The following is a 16592-nucleotide window of genomic DNA, read 5'->3' as shown; positions in this document are numbered from 1 at the left end:
TTTTGTGGACTTAAAAGCTTCATGAGATATAATTGAAGAAATGTGACATTTTTCTGTAGCTACTGTTCTGAGGAATCAGAACGAAAGTCCTGACTATGTCGTATTTGGACTCATTCCAATAAGGAAAATGTCACAAATATGTTGGAGAAAGTTTCATAATAAAAGGATAAAAAAATAACAAGTTTTACTCTTGCATTACAAATTAGTTTCACCGATATTTTACTGTTCGGTCAGACATTTTCTTCCCTTGTCTTTCTCTATGTTCAGTACATTTCAATCAATGCATTAAAGTAGTGAAATAGCAATATAAAACTACATGATATAAGTGAAAGTCCACACTCAAAAGTTTGAACAGTAAATTCTTGAGCAAAAGAAAAAAATAAATAAAAATAAGTAGTAAATCAGTAAACTAGCAATATAAAACTGCACGATATAAGCGAAAGTTCAGACCCGAAAGAATAAACAGTAAATTTTAGCGAGTAAGCAAAAGGTAAATGAAAATAAGAGGAAAAGGGCGGAAAAGACATTGCAACCGTTGAAGTCATTGTGATGGCGAACGCATTACCTTGGTTCGAGTCAGTGACGGTGTTTGGTCCGTGGTAATAATTCCCAAAGGGAGGCACGAAGCTGGAAGAAAAGGCAGACGGTCCTTCAGCACGGAGGAATTTAAAGAGGACCAACGGAGACGACGCGGCGAGCTACAGAGAAGCCGGAGCCGTATTTGCATTTACATTGGCGCGCTCAAATCGTCGGAAAGGAGAGTGTGGAATAAAGGAAGCAACCAGGTACCAGGGAAAGAACTTTATCACGACGTGAAATCGATTTTACCCAGGGGCTACGTACCTCTTCTAATCCAAAATATGCTACACGCTAGATCGTCAAACGACTTCAAGATTTCATCTTTTTTTCAACTGCTATGTTATTTTTTTTTGAGGAAACTCTTAATCTTTTAGGTAGTGAACTTTTAGGCTACTTCTCTGTACGGTAGAGTTTGACGAATTATGCGTAAGCAGCAGTACAGTGTGTGCCAATGCTATTCTTTACGAGGGTACATTGGAAGTTTTTGATGACTACATTTTTTTAATGAAATATGTGAACTTGAAAGTTATTGGCAAGCCGAAAAATCAGCTTCATGAATCTCGCATAAGAATTTCTAAATTTCTCAATTCCAAACTTCCGAAGCTGTCTAAGAACATCAGGCTGAGGACCGTAACGAAACTTCGATCGAATTTCCCGAAGCTCCACACATTTTTCAACAGATAAACTGCGATTTATTATCATTAAGATATTCCCAGTTAAGGAAGCCAATACGCTCTTCCGAGAACGTTTTAATCGCTGCTCTCGAATCGTTTCGCGGAATAAAATCACTCCACGATTTTTCAAATACTTCACTCGCGGCGCGAAAAGAAGCAGACGCGATAAACAAATGAAAGTTATATCTAGAAACGTGTATACTAACGGCGAAAGTATTCGGGCTAAGGACACGCCATTATGAAGAGTCTCGAAGACGAAATACGAGGGAGGAAAAGAAAAGGTCAAAGCGGTTACGGATCCCTCACGGACAAAGAACCCTGGCAAGTTACGAGGGTGGAAAACTAGGGAAAAGATTCCGAGTTGCTTACCGTGCGACAACTACTGAAATTAAAAACGAAAACTTTTACGTCTTCTGTTCCAATTTCATCGTGTATAATTACACTTCTGTCTTTATGATATAAACGCTTCTGTTAAGTACACACGAATCATTCTATAAAATCCGCAATTTACTGATTGCATCACTCGTGTGTACTTTGTGGATTTTGCCGGGTCGTAAATATATAAACATATGCGGTGTAATTATTGATAGCGGGTGAATGTTTATGAGATACAATTTGTGAAATTAATGATGCATGGTTATTTATGAGGTGTTAACGTGGCTTTTTTATATGATGGCAATTTATAAATTTATTACATGTATATATATGTTGTTACATGTATTGTTATATTGTTACATATTTATTGTATGAATTTATAAAAATGCAGGACTAAAAATGAAACAGGAATTTATGCATCTAAAGGAGATTTCAATTTACAATTTCATAAATTGTAGCCATATAAGTGGGAGCCATACAGCAAAGCAGCACATCATTCTTCTCTGTGCATCAATAATAATAAACATTTTATTGATGCACATCATCAATGATAATCTTAATGTATCAAGAATAATGAACATTTCATTGATGCACATGATCAATGATCATCTTGATGTATCAATAATAATGAACATTTTATTGATGCACATCATAAATGATCATCTTGATGTATCAATAATAATGAACATTTTATTGATGCACATGATCAATGGTCATCTTGATACATCAATAATAATGAACATTTTATTGATGCACATCATCAATGATTATCTTGATATATCAATAATAATGAACATTTTATTGATGCACATAATCAATGGTCATCTTGATATATCAATAATAATGAACATTTTATTGATGCACATCATTAACGATCATCTTGATGTATCAATAATAATGAACATTTTATTGATGCACATGATCAATGATCATCTTGATGTATCAATAATAATGAACATTTTATTGATGCACATCATCGATGATCATCTTGATGTATCAATAATAATGAACATTTTATTGATGCACATGATCAATGATCATCTTGATATATCAATAATAACGAACATTTTATTGATGCACATGATCAATAATCATCTTGATATATCAATAATAATGAACATTTTATTGATGCACATGATCAATGATCATCTTGATGTATCAATAATAATGAACATTTTATTGATGCACATCATCAATGATCATCTTGATGTATCAATAATAATGAACATTTTATTGATGCACATGATCAATGATCATCTTGATGCGTCAATAATAATGAACATTTTATTGATGTACATGATCAATGGTCACCTTGATGTATCAATAATAATGAACATTTTATTAATGCACATCCTAGGATACGCAACTAAAAGCGAACAGCCTAGATGATCGTCTTAGACGCGTGACACAAAACGAATCACTGATAACTGCTGTTATCAGGACGCCTTCGTTTAATTGCTGTCCCGTTTCTCTTCCACCTGATATCCGCGAAACGTTAATGAGCGGATTCACGCTCGATTATTAAATCCAGTTCGCCGTCGCGCGGATAAACACAGAGGTCTCGACGAGATTAATTAACGAGATTGGTAAAGTCGTGCCGGGAGTATTTAGAAGACACTCGAGAGACACGGATTAGGCGTGAATTCGTAACGAATCGAATATGCTGCTCGACGAGACAGAAACGGTTATATTAATTTCGCGAGCTTGCACGTACAGATTGTATTCTAACGATCATCTTTCGTTAAGCTGAAAATAACGATGTCAAAATTTGCCGATGCGAATATCGTACGTATCGCGATTCCGTATTTGAAAGCCGGTTTATTCCGTATCGATCTTTTCCTTTTTCTGCGTCCTTTATGCAAGAAACACTTCATAAAAAGTAACGAAAGGAGATTACTAAAAACATTTTCGAAAGCAAATGAAATTTTATACATCACTATTAATACTACAAAGATGTGAATTTTAACTGCAGTCGACTAGAAGTACTGCAAATTTTTGTACCTTTATGTAACCATATTTATTATACTTGTAGAATAGATTCTATAGGATTGAAATCGAGGGATTAAATCAGAGTTGCAAAGGATCGAACCGTTCATTGATTTTCGTGAAAATGCCAGCTCGGTGGAACGCTAGAAAACATTACTAATAGAATAATAGCTTGTTAAGCCAATCGGATGCGAATAGAAAAGAACGGATCGACGAAGTAGCGGGGTGAATCGAGGCAAAAAAGGGAAATGGAAGGAGACGATGGAAAACGAGGGAAAAAAAGTAGTTCAAAGGATCCGATCGTGTGGCAAGGACTGCTCGTTAAAGTGGAAAACAAACTACAGAGGACTGGCTCGGATGAAAGCCCCGAATGAGTAGAAAAACCGAAACGACACCGCGCAAACCGTGTGTCTGTGGATGTTTTAGCTTTGTCTTTTGTCAAGTCGTCGCTTGAATTCGTGATACGATATTACTGCCTTGTTTCTCGCAGTAGTTTCAACTGTAACAGTGAATTAAAAGACGACTCTTAATGGAAACTCTATCAGACGAAAAAATAATTTTAATAATTACGATGTTTCTTTGTTTCAAGAGAATAAAGGTGGTTGGACGTATTTCTTCTTTTAAGCTTGAAAATTAATAAACCATGAAAAATACGTTAGCATATGTAAATTCATGAAGTAATGACGTAAGTATGCGTTATATGGTCACGCGTTATATTACCGCTTGTTATATGACCACGCGTTATATTACCGCTTGTTATATGACCACGCGATATAGTGCTGCACGTTATATGACGACGTTGTACCACACGTTACATGACGACGTATGTTATAACACGTTATATGACCACTCGATGTATTGCCACGCGTTATATGACCACTCGATATATCACCACGTGTTGTATGACAACGCAAAGTATCACTACGCGTTGTATGACTACACGATATGTTACAACACGTTGTATGACCACTTGATATATTGCCACGCGTTATATGACCACTTGATATATTGCCGCGTGTTATATCACCATGCAATATATCATTATGCATTATATGATCATAAACTACGTCACCATGCGTTATATAACCACGGAATATGTTACAACACGTTATATGACCACTCGATATATTTCCACGTGTTATATGACCACTTGATATATTGCCACGTGTTATATGACCATGCAATATGTCATTACGCATTATATGATCATACACTACGTCACCATGCGTTATATAACCACGGAATATGTTACAACATGTTATATATGTTACATATGTTACATATGTTACAACACTCGATATATTGCCATGTATTATATGACCACGAGATACGTTACAACACGTTATATAACTTGGCGATATATTATAACATGTTATATGACAATGCAATATATTACCACATATTACATGACCATGCGTTATATGACCATATATTATTATTGTACTGTATTTCAATGCGTTATGAAATTATATTAAAAATTTTGAAATTTTTTACCTAAAAAATATGTCCAAATATAAACGTATTAAACATACGATCATTGTCATTCACCAAAATAAAGTTTCAGAGAAGCGTGCGTAATCATAGTATTTTCAGTTCGCAACACGTACCATTTAAAGCTCTGTATAACCCAAAATAAAAGTTCCTTTAAAGCTCGGTTATGACTTTTTTATTACGGTACTTCAGGATCCCGCTATGAAGTTAACGTATTTCCATTTCAACGTAGTAGTTAAGGGTTAAAGCATAAAAAAAAATGTTTGATACGGTAAGCATATCTTCTGCTCTACTAAAACGGGTGAAGCATCATACTCGACCTCTCGTCGGGCGAATAAACCAAACGATTATTAGAATTCGAGAAAGATTTCACGTCGAAAAGTCGCGACGAGCGGTTTCGTTGAAATACCACTTAATTCCAACAAATCGTTCCTCCACGGGAGCGAAGCGTGAATATGGACGAGAAAACGAAAAGGGAGAGCACGGGAAGCCGCTAAGATGCTCTGAGATAGTATGGGACAGAATGGAATGGGTGCCGACTCGATGGAGGAATAACCTTATTTACCGAAGGACCTACGATTATCCTTCGTTTCCCTTCTTCTACCTTCCAACGACTGGAGTTTCTGCTTCGTACCACCTTCACCTCTCTGCCCCTCTTCGACCGAGTGATAAATTGTCCTAGTATCACAACCGCATAAACAAATCTCTGTGCTTTCTCTATCGCGGGTTATCTTTATCCGCACTGGCGTAACTTGCATTTTTGTTTGCGGTTCCGCCGATTTACAGTGCGGACAATTTTCAAGTTTGCGAATTTCGAGGTTCGGAAATTCGGGCAGTGGGAAATATGACAGAACTTGCACTTCTGTCTTATGAAGTCCAACCTGAGTTTGAACGTTTAAAAATTTATGAATTTGGAAGTATAAAAATTTAAACTTTTGTAAAGTTGGAAGTATATTTTAAAAACTCCAAAACTTGAATCTTTAGAAATTTGAAAATGAAAATTTTGAGATGTGATTGAAATTAAGAGACATATGATAATGTCTGGGCCAATGATCATAGCAGTCGAGGCCCTTATAAAATCTATCAATATGATAATGTCAAAGTTACAAAACTTTACATACTTCAAGAAATTTGAAAATTGTAAGTTGTCAAGATTGAAATGTCTACCATTACGCCAATGTTTATCTCCATCATTTGCCTCCCTTTCCAAATTTTTGTTTCGCATTGATTCGCATCGATCTTACTGTTCGCGTATCTATCGATTTCACCAGTGACAGGCTAGAAGGGAAAGTTTTAGCTCGAAATGCACATCTGAGAAGAGACTTTCACGCGAGCACACGATAAATCATGATATATTGCAAATGACTGCGCATATATTGGGAAATAATCTCGAAAAATTATTCCAACGATGTATTCACATTATTGCATTAAACTCAGTAGCTTTTTAAAATTATCTTCCATGAACCACTTATATAATAAAATCATGTTATCACTTAAAAAGTAATATCAATGTATACATATAAACTACATATGCATACATACTGCAACAGTACATATTTTTAAAATTACATGGAAAAATTTGATTTCTTACTATAATCGTGATTCCATGTACACATTACATAACTAACAACGTACACGTGTACAAAGTGCTAAAAGAAAGTGTACCCAACATCAAGTACAAATAAAAGCTATTTACGTTCGCGGGGAGAAGGGGACTTGTAATTGGCAGTAATTACGTAAAACGAAATAAAAGAATCGGTTCTTAACGCGATCGTTCGCGCTTGCCAGCTGATAACGGGAACGTAAATTGAAATTAGTTTCCCGGAGCATAATTTTCCGCGAGCTAGTAGTCTCGCGAGTAGCCGGACGGTTTTTCCAGGGCTCGGCTTGCCCCGTTGGGAAAAAGGGTCCGGTTTTCCACGCTCGACGAATCCTTTATTGCGATGGTTTGTTCTGCCTCCATCCACCCAAACCGACCCTTCTCTCTACCACCCTTGAAATCGTCCGACAAGCAAGATTATACCGCCGGAAATATCAATGCTCTCTGTCTTTCCTCTCTCCTTTTCGCTCCACGATTGTTTATACACGCTGAATTGCATAAGTATTCGCATCCTCTTAATTAGTAACTGCACGTGCATAATACCTTTCCGAAGGAAACCGAGTGCTGAATATACATGTACCGTATTAACCCTTTTGTATCTGTTAAACTGTTTTCGTATCGCGATTTGTCCCGACATATTGCGCGGAAAGTTTATTACAATTGAGAGAAATATGAATTAAATAATACGAAGTTCACCTTGTATAGGTATATTACTAGCTTCATGATTTAACCTTTGTGTAACGTCCGTGCAGGTCACGCTACTGAAAAGACTGTTCTGCAACGATAATAGATTAACAAAGAAAAAACCATCTCGCGCGTGCCGCGACGATGACATAACCGACACGTTTAGATAGGAAAACAATCTCATAGTAAGATAAAGTTTCAGATAAATTATGAATAGTGTTCTTATCCTCTTATTATCACTTCTTACTGATTAGTGTATCGAATACTACAGTTGAGCGTTGTATTCGTAACGATTTCGTAAGGGAAGTGGAAGGACACCGAACATATTTAAAAACTAAAACAAAACTTTAAATAATTTTTAAATAAAATATTTGAAATAATTTTCGCAATTTCTAGTATTAACAAAATGTTATATAAATATAATAAATCTTGCTAATTTTGGTAACTCGAATGTGATTCGAATTTACAGTTTATAAACATGTAGATAGACGTTCAGAATCAATAGAGGTATACGAAAAATCATGAATGTGTTTCGCGTGACGCGACGAGCATGACGTAGCGAGATGGTAACGGACGGGAAACGAGGTCTTGTGAAGGTAGAGGTGCTTCCCTCCATCGAATATACATATTTACCGTGAACCGAGCGTTTATCGAGCGAATTGAAAAGAGTTTGCGTAAAGGATCGTCGAAGCGAACGATTAGATAGCGAGTCGGAGCAGATAATGCGTCTGCGTGTCGATGATGCGGGTGGAAAATAGAACGGCGACTGTTTTCACAAAGAATTTCGAACGGCACTCGTGTCTATTGATCTTGTAATTTACACTTTTTCGACGTTATCGATGGCAAACAGAATAACACAGCATTCCATTTGGATCTCGGTAAGTCTAATTACTTCTGATAATTATGTCGCTGAAATCTCGTTACGCTCCGCTTTCGGTTTGATGGATTCTCACGATTCGCCGTAGAAGATAAACGTAACGTAACAAGGAACATTTTCGAGCAAAAAGTAAGAACGTTACGAATGGAATAGCTTTTCCATTCTTGAAAGCATTTCTTACGCTCGGTCGGTAGAATGAGCTTTGAATGAGTCACTTCGTTTCTTCAAAGCGTCTCTCCTGCCTAGTTAGTCACAGTTGTTGTCCCCGAGTCGTTTGTGTACCGTGTCTTCGCAGTTTACTCTTGCGCATCGAGTGAAACGAGTAGAAAAAAAAGAAACGAAGAAAATTGAATAGCAAAGGAACACGAGTATCTTTTCGATCGATGCTCTCTCTGTTCGTTAAAACGGGAAACGAGCATTTACCTTACTAATTGCGCCGTTATTAAACACGAAGACAGTAAAACACACAGAACGAGCACGGGGGGAAAATAAAGAAACTCCTCGAAGTAATTAAATATTGACCGTCCCGAAAGGAACTTATCATTTCTTAACATTAAGCACGGCGATCCGTAGAATTTCTAACGAGCGTAATTCCTTTCGTTGAAGTCCTTGCGAGAAGAAAAATCGAAAAAGAAAACACGGAGCTACAGGACGAGTTGCTGAAGTATTCGTTCGGCTTCTCAATTAACGCGTTGAATGCCGCGGTGAAAATGATCGCGTGTAATAAGGTACAATCTAATTGCAATTACTCGGAATACGAGCGTTTCATTTTTCAATATAACGTACAACGATTTAACGCATTGCGGTTTAACGTATAACGAATACAACTTGCAACAATGCTAACCTATCGCGTGACGAATATAATACGTATCTAACAACTACTACGCGTAGCGAATAGAACGCGCAACAAGTACACCACGTGACAATCTAACGCGTCATGAATACAACGCATCATGAATGCACACGGCAATATAACGCGAAGCTATACAGCTCTATCAAGGTACGAGTTATAATATCATAGTACGAGCGTTATAGTAACCTATGATGGTCTGATGAATGACTATAGAATTACTTTACGACACGGCTATATAACACGAGGCTACATAGTGCGCGGCTATATAACACAAGATGAAATAATTCACGGTTTTAATATACAAAGGTTATACATATACCGTATGGCTATATATCATGAGGTAGTATAATGTTCGGCCATATAACGCGAGATGATATAACATGCGGTTATATAGCACGAGGTGATATAATTCACGGTTTTAATATACAAAGTTATATACCGTGTGGCTATATATCACGAGATAGTGTGTGTGGCCATATAACGCGAGGTGATATAACATACGGCTATATAATACGATGTGATATAATTCACAGTCATAATATACAAGGTTATATGCCACGTGGCTATATATCCTTAGGTATTATAATGTGCGGTCATATAACGCGAGGTGAAATAACCGCGAGACTCGAATAACATGTGATATAACGCGAGATTAATATAGTATACGATATTGAAACTCGCAGTGATATAATGCGAAGCGATATAATGCACGGCTGTATAATGCGACGTGACATAAACTGCTACACAATGCGTACTAATGCGTTGCTGAACTACCCATGGCGATGTATTGTAATCCTTTAATTTCATCATTATATTCCAGCGTTCGAAACCGAAAGCAAAACGCGTACTTATATACCGGTAGTATATGTTTCGAGATTCACGTGACGGAAGAGGAAGAGAGACCGAGGAGACGCCTGTTACGGTGTTCGCGAGCAAATTTGCATGGATAGCGTTCGTCGAGCGAGAGAAAGAGAGAGGGTCAGGGAGAAAGCGAGAAAATGGCAGAGAGAAACGGTTAATGGATTGACACGGTGGATTGCAATTAAGTTAACGGTTGAACGCGATTCGTGGATTATTTCTGCGGACCGAGCGGATTATAAATATTGGAATACGAATTCTATTAATGTTAACCGTGACGTACGGTGTGTTTAAAATGCACGCGGGCTCGATCGAACGTTGAACGATCACGAATATAATGTATATCGGCCGGAATAAGCCGCGTTAAAAACTTTCATTTTGTCCCGTTCGATCCGTGATTCGTTGTTACGCGCCAGTTGTTATGTATGCTTGCGCTCGGATCGGAATCTCTGTTTCAATTAACGCGATCAATGCCGTGGGAAACGTCGGCGATTGGCCACGTCAAAATTTTAACGAATAATTCGAAGCGGAATACGGAATGAAAATTGCAGGTATCGTTCAAATTACATCGATAACGGGGAGGAAGCGGCGCCGCTCAACGACTAAATTAGAACCGAAACTTCATTTTTATTATAAATATTACGGATGATATATTAACAACGAGATTTTATCCAATCGTCAATCACTGCTGCGAATAATTTCATTTATTTACCAACGTAATAAATATGCAAATCATTTTATACGTACATCTGTAACATTTCGCTGCTAATGAATTACCGTCCGAAAATTCGACATAACAAATATTCTGTTCTTTTAAGTATTTCATTGTTTTATTTTGCTGCTTGATCCTCATTGAGTTATCACACTTATCTAAGCGATTCGCCGTACCTCCGCATTAATGACTAAATCTGCATTATTAAGCAATTATGCCATTAATTACGAAGTTCACCGAATCGTGTTTTACATACCACCTAATTATCGTCGTACCGAACGTTCCTTCCGAACGGATATTCTCGAGAAAAAAAATGTTTTCCTCGATCGTCGAAGACCGTTCGCGAAAGAAGATGAAACGAATCTTCTCAGATTGGATCCGTTCTTCCGAGTTCGTTCTTTTAAGAAACTCACCCGGCTCCGAAGCATGATCGTATCCTAGTTGCGCGTTTCTTGCCCGACTTTCGCGTAATAACCGGAAGCGAGAACCGAGGGCAAAGTGGATCGCATCGTAAATCTGCTCAACGCTCAACAATGGAGAGCCTTCGTCTCTCGTGAACACGATCAAAAGAAGTTTCGCGAAACTGGCTACCATTATGATAATCCGTCTGATATGCCATAAAGGCCGTAAAAAATGAGCCGCGGTTGCCTCGCGTTCGCAACCTTCGTATTATATCCCCCTTTTGTCTCGTTGTCTGGCAAGTTTCGACCACTCCAAACATTCGTACGATCGATTCTCGGTGACTGGCTGTTTTATTCCGCGAATCGCATGTTTGTCTGCTGGTCGCTTCGAACGCGAAAGTGCATAGGTGACGGCGAACGTTTCGACTCGTGGGCGTGGGAATCGATGAACAGGCATTCGACGTCGATGTTCATACGCGTTTCATGCGTTTTATCGCCAGATATTCCGCTCATTTAAATGTTTATGTCTTTGAGCGCACATTCGATAGCCACGGAAAATAGTGCTAAGACTTTCTCTGATGCTAAACAGTGTATCGAGTAAGAAAATATTGCTACATTGTATTACCACATGCGTTATGTTCACATTTGTTATCTAGCCATGCCAAATAGTGACGTAGTCGCTAAGGTCATCTGTACGATTGCAGATGGTAGTATGTATAGCAGAGTGACTCTGAAGTGAACCACTAAAGTGGTACAGAGAAAATAGTGCTAACAATAAGAGTTTTTCTGTAGCGCCACGTCCCTGATACCAAATAATGTCTCGAGTAATAAAATATTGCTGCATTGTATTACCACGTGCCTTAAATTCACATTTGTTAACTAGCCATGTATTATATTGCCAACTCGTGTCAAGTAGTGACGTAGTCGCTAAGGTCATCGGTAAGATGGTATGTATAGCAAAGTGACCCTGGAGTGCTAACTACTAAACTGGTACAAACAGCAGAATAATACTATTTAATCTCCAACCTTGAGTGAAGTAAATTCCAATAATTAATAATACGATATCGACAAAGAACATTCGCTAATGAGAAACACGAATGACCACGGAAATATAAGGTCAAACGTTCGACATAACAGGTACTAAGGAGATCAAAGAAAGTAGTAGGTATATAGGTTGAACGTGTTCGCAAAGGAAAAGACCAAATTCCTAGTTGCTTCGAATCGGACTGCCATCGAAAGTCGTCTGAAAAGCAAATGCTTGCTTTCAACGACGAAAAGTTCAACGTCGAAAAGAGAACGCCATTAACGTTTGCCATCTCGGTCACAATTTTTTTCTTTGTGAGAGTTGTGCGCGGAGGACCGTATACGGTCTAGGAACCGTTTTCATTGTACAAACGTGTACGATAATAAAAGATTACAAAGGTCAGCGAACATTCGACGAAGCCGGTTCCCTTTTGTGAACGAAAGAGCCGAGAAGAGCAGGGAGATTTTCCAGACGCTAGAAAAATGTCCTCACAATCTACGAGGCAGGTGTTGAGAATGGGACCTGCACTCGCCTTTTCAAACCAACCTTCGACGACACGTCGTCGTCGCACTTTGTGTTCGTGCCCACACGTTATGTATACAGTCATATGCTGTTCGAAGATGGTTAGTACACTGGCTAAGAAAAGTGGCGATGTAAGAAAGAAAACTCTTTAAACTTAGAAATTTAGAACACTCGAAAAAGATTTGGGAATTTGGACATTTGCGATATAAAATTATGATTTAATGCAGAAAAGTTATGCTTGCCGAGGACATTGAAAACATTATGTTCAAACATCTCCTAGCAGTTCCTTTTCATTCAAGAATTAATCACAGAATGCTCGATAAAAATACAAGGTTAACGCGACGCGTGTACGCAACAGATAAGGAACTGGCCGCAATTGTGCGGGACGTAACAACTGGAAACTATCTTTGATGACGTTCGTAATGGCGAGACTAATAACACGAACTATGATCACGACGCTGGATTTTCTTGTTTTCTTTGATTTACGACGCTCGTTGAATTTCATAAATTAACCAACTCGATTAAAAACGAGTCTACCGATCTTGTATATCGTTGAAAATGACGAGTAGATAGTTTTCCACGGATACAAAGCGATCAACCAATAAATAAATGGTGTGACGCGGGAAAGAGTAAACGATGAATTAGGCCATTCGACTCGCTGTGGTACGCGTAAACCGATAACTGCTGAAAGCACGACCTCCGAACGAAGAAACGATACGGTTGATAATTCGATCATTTCGTCGACTGTGTAACAACGTTTTATGCCTCCCGTTTCTCGCTCGATCTGCACGCGAAAGAGATCCTTGGAACACGAACAGAGGAAGAAGGTAAAACGGGAGGAACAAGTAACGAGGTTAACGGGACGTTCCACGATTAATTTGCTTGCAAACGGTTACGATCTGGGAATAATTAGTCAGTGTTCCAGCTTCTATCCATATAACTACAATGATATTAAGTTTCAGGAAGAAAAACACAATTATGACATAATTAACCCGTCTTCGGATTTCTAATTTTAGTTTCATACATAATTTACTAGGGCTATTAGCTCCTTTAAATACAGTAGACTTTCGTAATATTGCTACGTTCGCACGAATATTCAAGTACAATAGCGGTGTATATTGATACTGTAGTACTACTCGTTATATCGCCATTTGTGTCATCGACGTGTTATACCACGTGTTATATCACCCACGAAATATATTTTCGATGCGTTATATCGCCACGCATTGTCATTCTCGCGATATATTACCGATGCGTTATATTGCCACGCGTTATATCACCCATGCGATATATTGCCGATGCGTTATGACGCCACGCGTTATATCACTGACATGTTACATTTCCACGCGTTATATTGCCACGCGCTATATCACCGATGCGTTCACATCACCCACGCGTTATATAGCCATATATTATATCACCAACACGTTTATATCACTCTCGCGTTATATCGCCGACGCTTTAGTATCACCCTCGCGTTATATCGCCGACGCTTTAGTATCACCTCGCGTTATATTACCGACGCTTTAGTATCACCCGCGTTATATCGCCGACGCTTTAGTATCACCTCGCGTTATATCACCGACACATTTAGATCACTCGCGTTATATCACCGACGCTTTAATATCACTCTCGCGTTATATCACCGACGCTTTAGTATCACCCTCGCGTTATATCACCGACGTATTTCTATCACTCTCGCGTTATATCACCCTTGCGTTATATATCGCAATACATCGCGGCTCTATAAGATATATAAATATGTACTCAATTAATGGCAATATAACAAGAGCCACTGTATTATTTTACTAACTTTGTTTTATGACTTCCGCCGATACTTTCACACTCAATGTAAATTTACAAATCGAAATAATCTTCAGATTATTATTCAAATAAATTCCGTGGATAATGTAAAATGCACAATGACACGAACTTTTTTGAACAAGTTAACAATATCGTTCCTTTTTTTTTTATCGAATTCAGGAAATCGTAATCGTCGACTTGATGAGAATATTATTTCCCAGGGAATATAATCGCGGTTCGTCGGTACGGTTATTGAAAAGCTCGTTGAAATTGAAAAATGTTCATTAAAACGTTAAGCGAGTAAAATGATAAGACCAGGGCGAGTACACCGATGAATAGGGTTGGAGCTAGAACGAGGATGTTTGAAAAGCTTGCATAGAAACGAGATTAAACTGAAGGGTCCCGCGATACGCGATGCGAAATTCCACCACGTGTAATTAAATATGAAAGGAACTTTTACTACGTAACTACTTTATTGTACAGTGGATTGTGCGAACTTCCTATTCTCTCTTACTTTTTTCTTTTTTTATTTCACGGTCGCTTTCATGCGATCGAGCAAGTAGGTTTTTTTTAACGACGCACGTTAGACCAGCGGTTAAATTGCTAAAATTGCGATCGATGCTTTCTTTTTAATTGAATTTTAATGAAGCCCGCGTCGCTCTTTAATCGACGTCGATTGACTTTCGAGACTGTGGTAGTCGCCAAGCGTCGAGGAACACATTGGAATTCGACTTTCGTGCCGGGGAAAAGTACTCGCGCGATTGTTCGTCGTTTTTCTTTGTAATTCAAATGCTCCTGCAAACGGTGCTGCAGTTAGTAGTAAATTACGTACGAAGCATTGATTACTCTTCGATTACCACATAATAGTGTTGGATATACAGATAAGTATAAAAAATACTAATTATACATTCGAGACAATGAATTTGAATCAATCGTTTTCGAATATACGTCGTGTTTGAGAGTATTTTTGCTGATTTATCGTCTTGCTGATATTTCGTAAAGATTGCAATTTATTCCTTTAGGGGACTTGAAAGGTCATAACGTCACCGTATCGAAAATCTAATCAGCTGATTAATTGCCGCTTTCTACACTAAACATGGTCAATTCATATATATTTACCATTAAATTTTCAGACATACACCTACAACAACCTTTGCTACTCATAAATAAGAAAAACACGAAAAACTGCATATAAATTAACCCCCCCGACGGTTTCGAACTTGAGCCCCTCAGATTACTAGTCCACTACACTAGTCATTACACCAACACCTCAACAAACAATCCTATCTGCAATAAACATTAAGAGTAAGTTATAAAAATTTTATCGAAAAAACGAAGATTTTAATTCAAAGTCGAAATAGCGTCATCGATCGATAAAATGTTAAGATTTAAAATGTCACTACGTATTGTACACAAATGTCTCTGTACGATCGCACACACAAGCACAAAGGGTCAATTTCCCAAGAAACCTGTCGTTACTACCGACACATCGATGGTATTGCACTTGCCGACAAGAATTCTTTGATAAAGGAACGATATAAGCCGTAAACAATGACGAAGAAAAGAGGTTGAAACGCTACGACGACTTTTCCAAGTTTCGCTTTCTCAGCGGAACGTTCTTTTCTCCGATAAGATAACATTTCCGCGCGAAGAATTTTAAATAGATCGTCGAACAGGCATCGACGTTTTCCCCCTTCCTTGTCCAACTTGTATCCCACGGTGAGATTAAAACCTCTCTTGCTAAACGTCACTTCTGCAGATTATGAAATATAAATAGACCTTCCACCATCCGTAAACTATGAAACGAATTTCTACTTTCTACGCTCGTTCCTTCACTTTGTTGAAACACTTAATTGCTAACAACTAAAATTTTATTCATTTACTACATTTTAAGTTAATTTTTCAGATATTTTTCTGCGATGGTTTCGTTCAAAAATAGGAAAAAATAAAAGTCGATTAAATGTGGGTCGTGGTTGACACAGCACCCATTATTTAAAAGTTAACGACCAACAATGTAACACTGCGTTTGCATGGAAACGCTGTCACTGTCACTCCGAATGGCGGGAATCTGTAAAGCTTCGAATTTGTCACTAGCTTCCATTCGCGTTTGGTAGATTAGAAACTACTCGAAGAGTTTCCTATCTGATATGACG

The 16592-nt window shown here is 38.1% G+C and overlaps 1 protein-coding gene across 3 annotated transcripts in view; it reads right to left on the bottom strand.

Moving 5' to 3' along the window:
- Positions 1–16592, bottom strand: part of LOC100877383 (uncharacterized) — a 361812-nt gene that overhangs the window by 343061 nt on the left and 2159 nt on the right. The window lies entirely within an intron of this gene.

The sequence above is a fragment of the Megachile rotundata genome, chromosome 1 (genome assembly GCF_050947335.1).
Source record: "Megachile rotundata isolate GNS110a chromosome 1, iyMegRotu1, whole genome shotgun sequence".
In the NCBI taxonomy this organism is placed as follows: Eukaryota; Metazoa; Arthropoda; class Insecta; order Hymenoptera; family Megachilidae; genus Megachile; species Megachile rotundata.
Note: the sequence above shows the minus strand (reverse complement) of the source record. Positions and strands in the feature narration are given on the sequence as shown.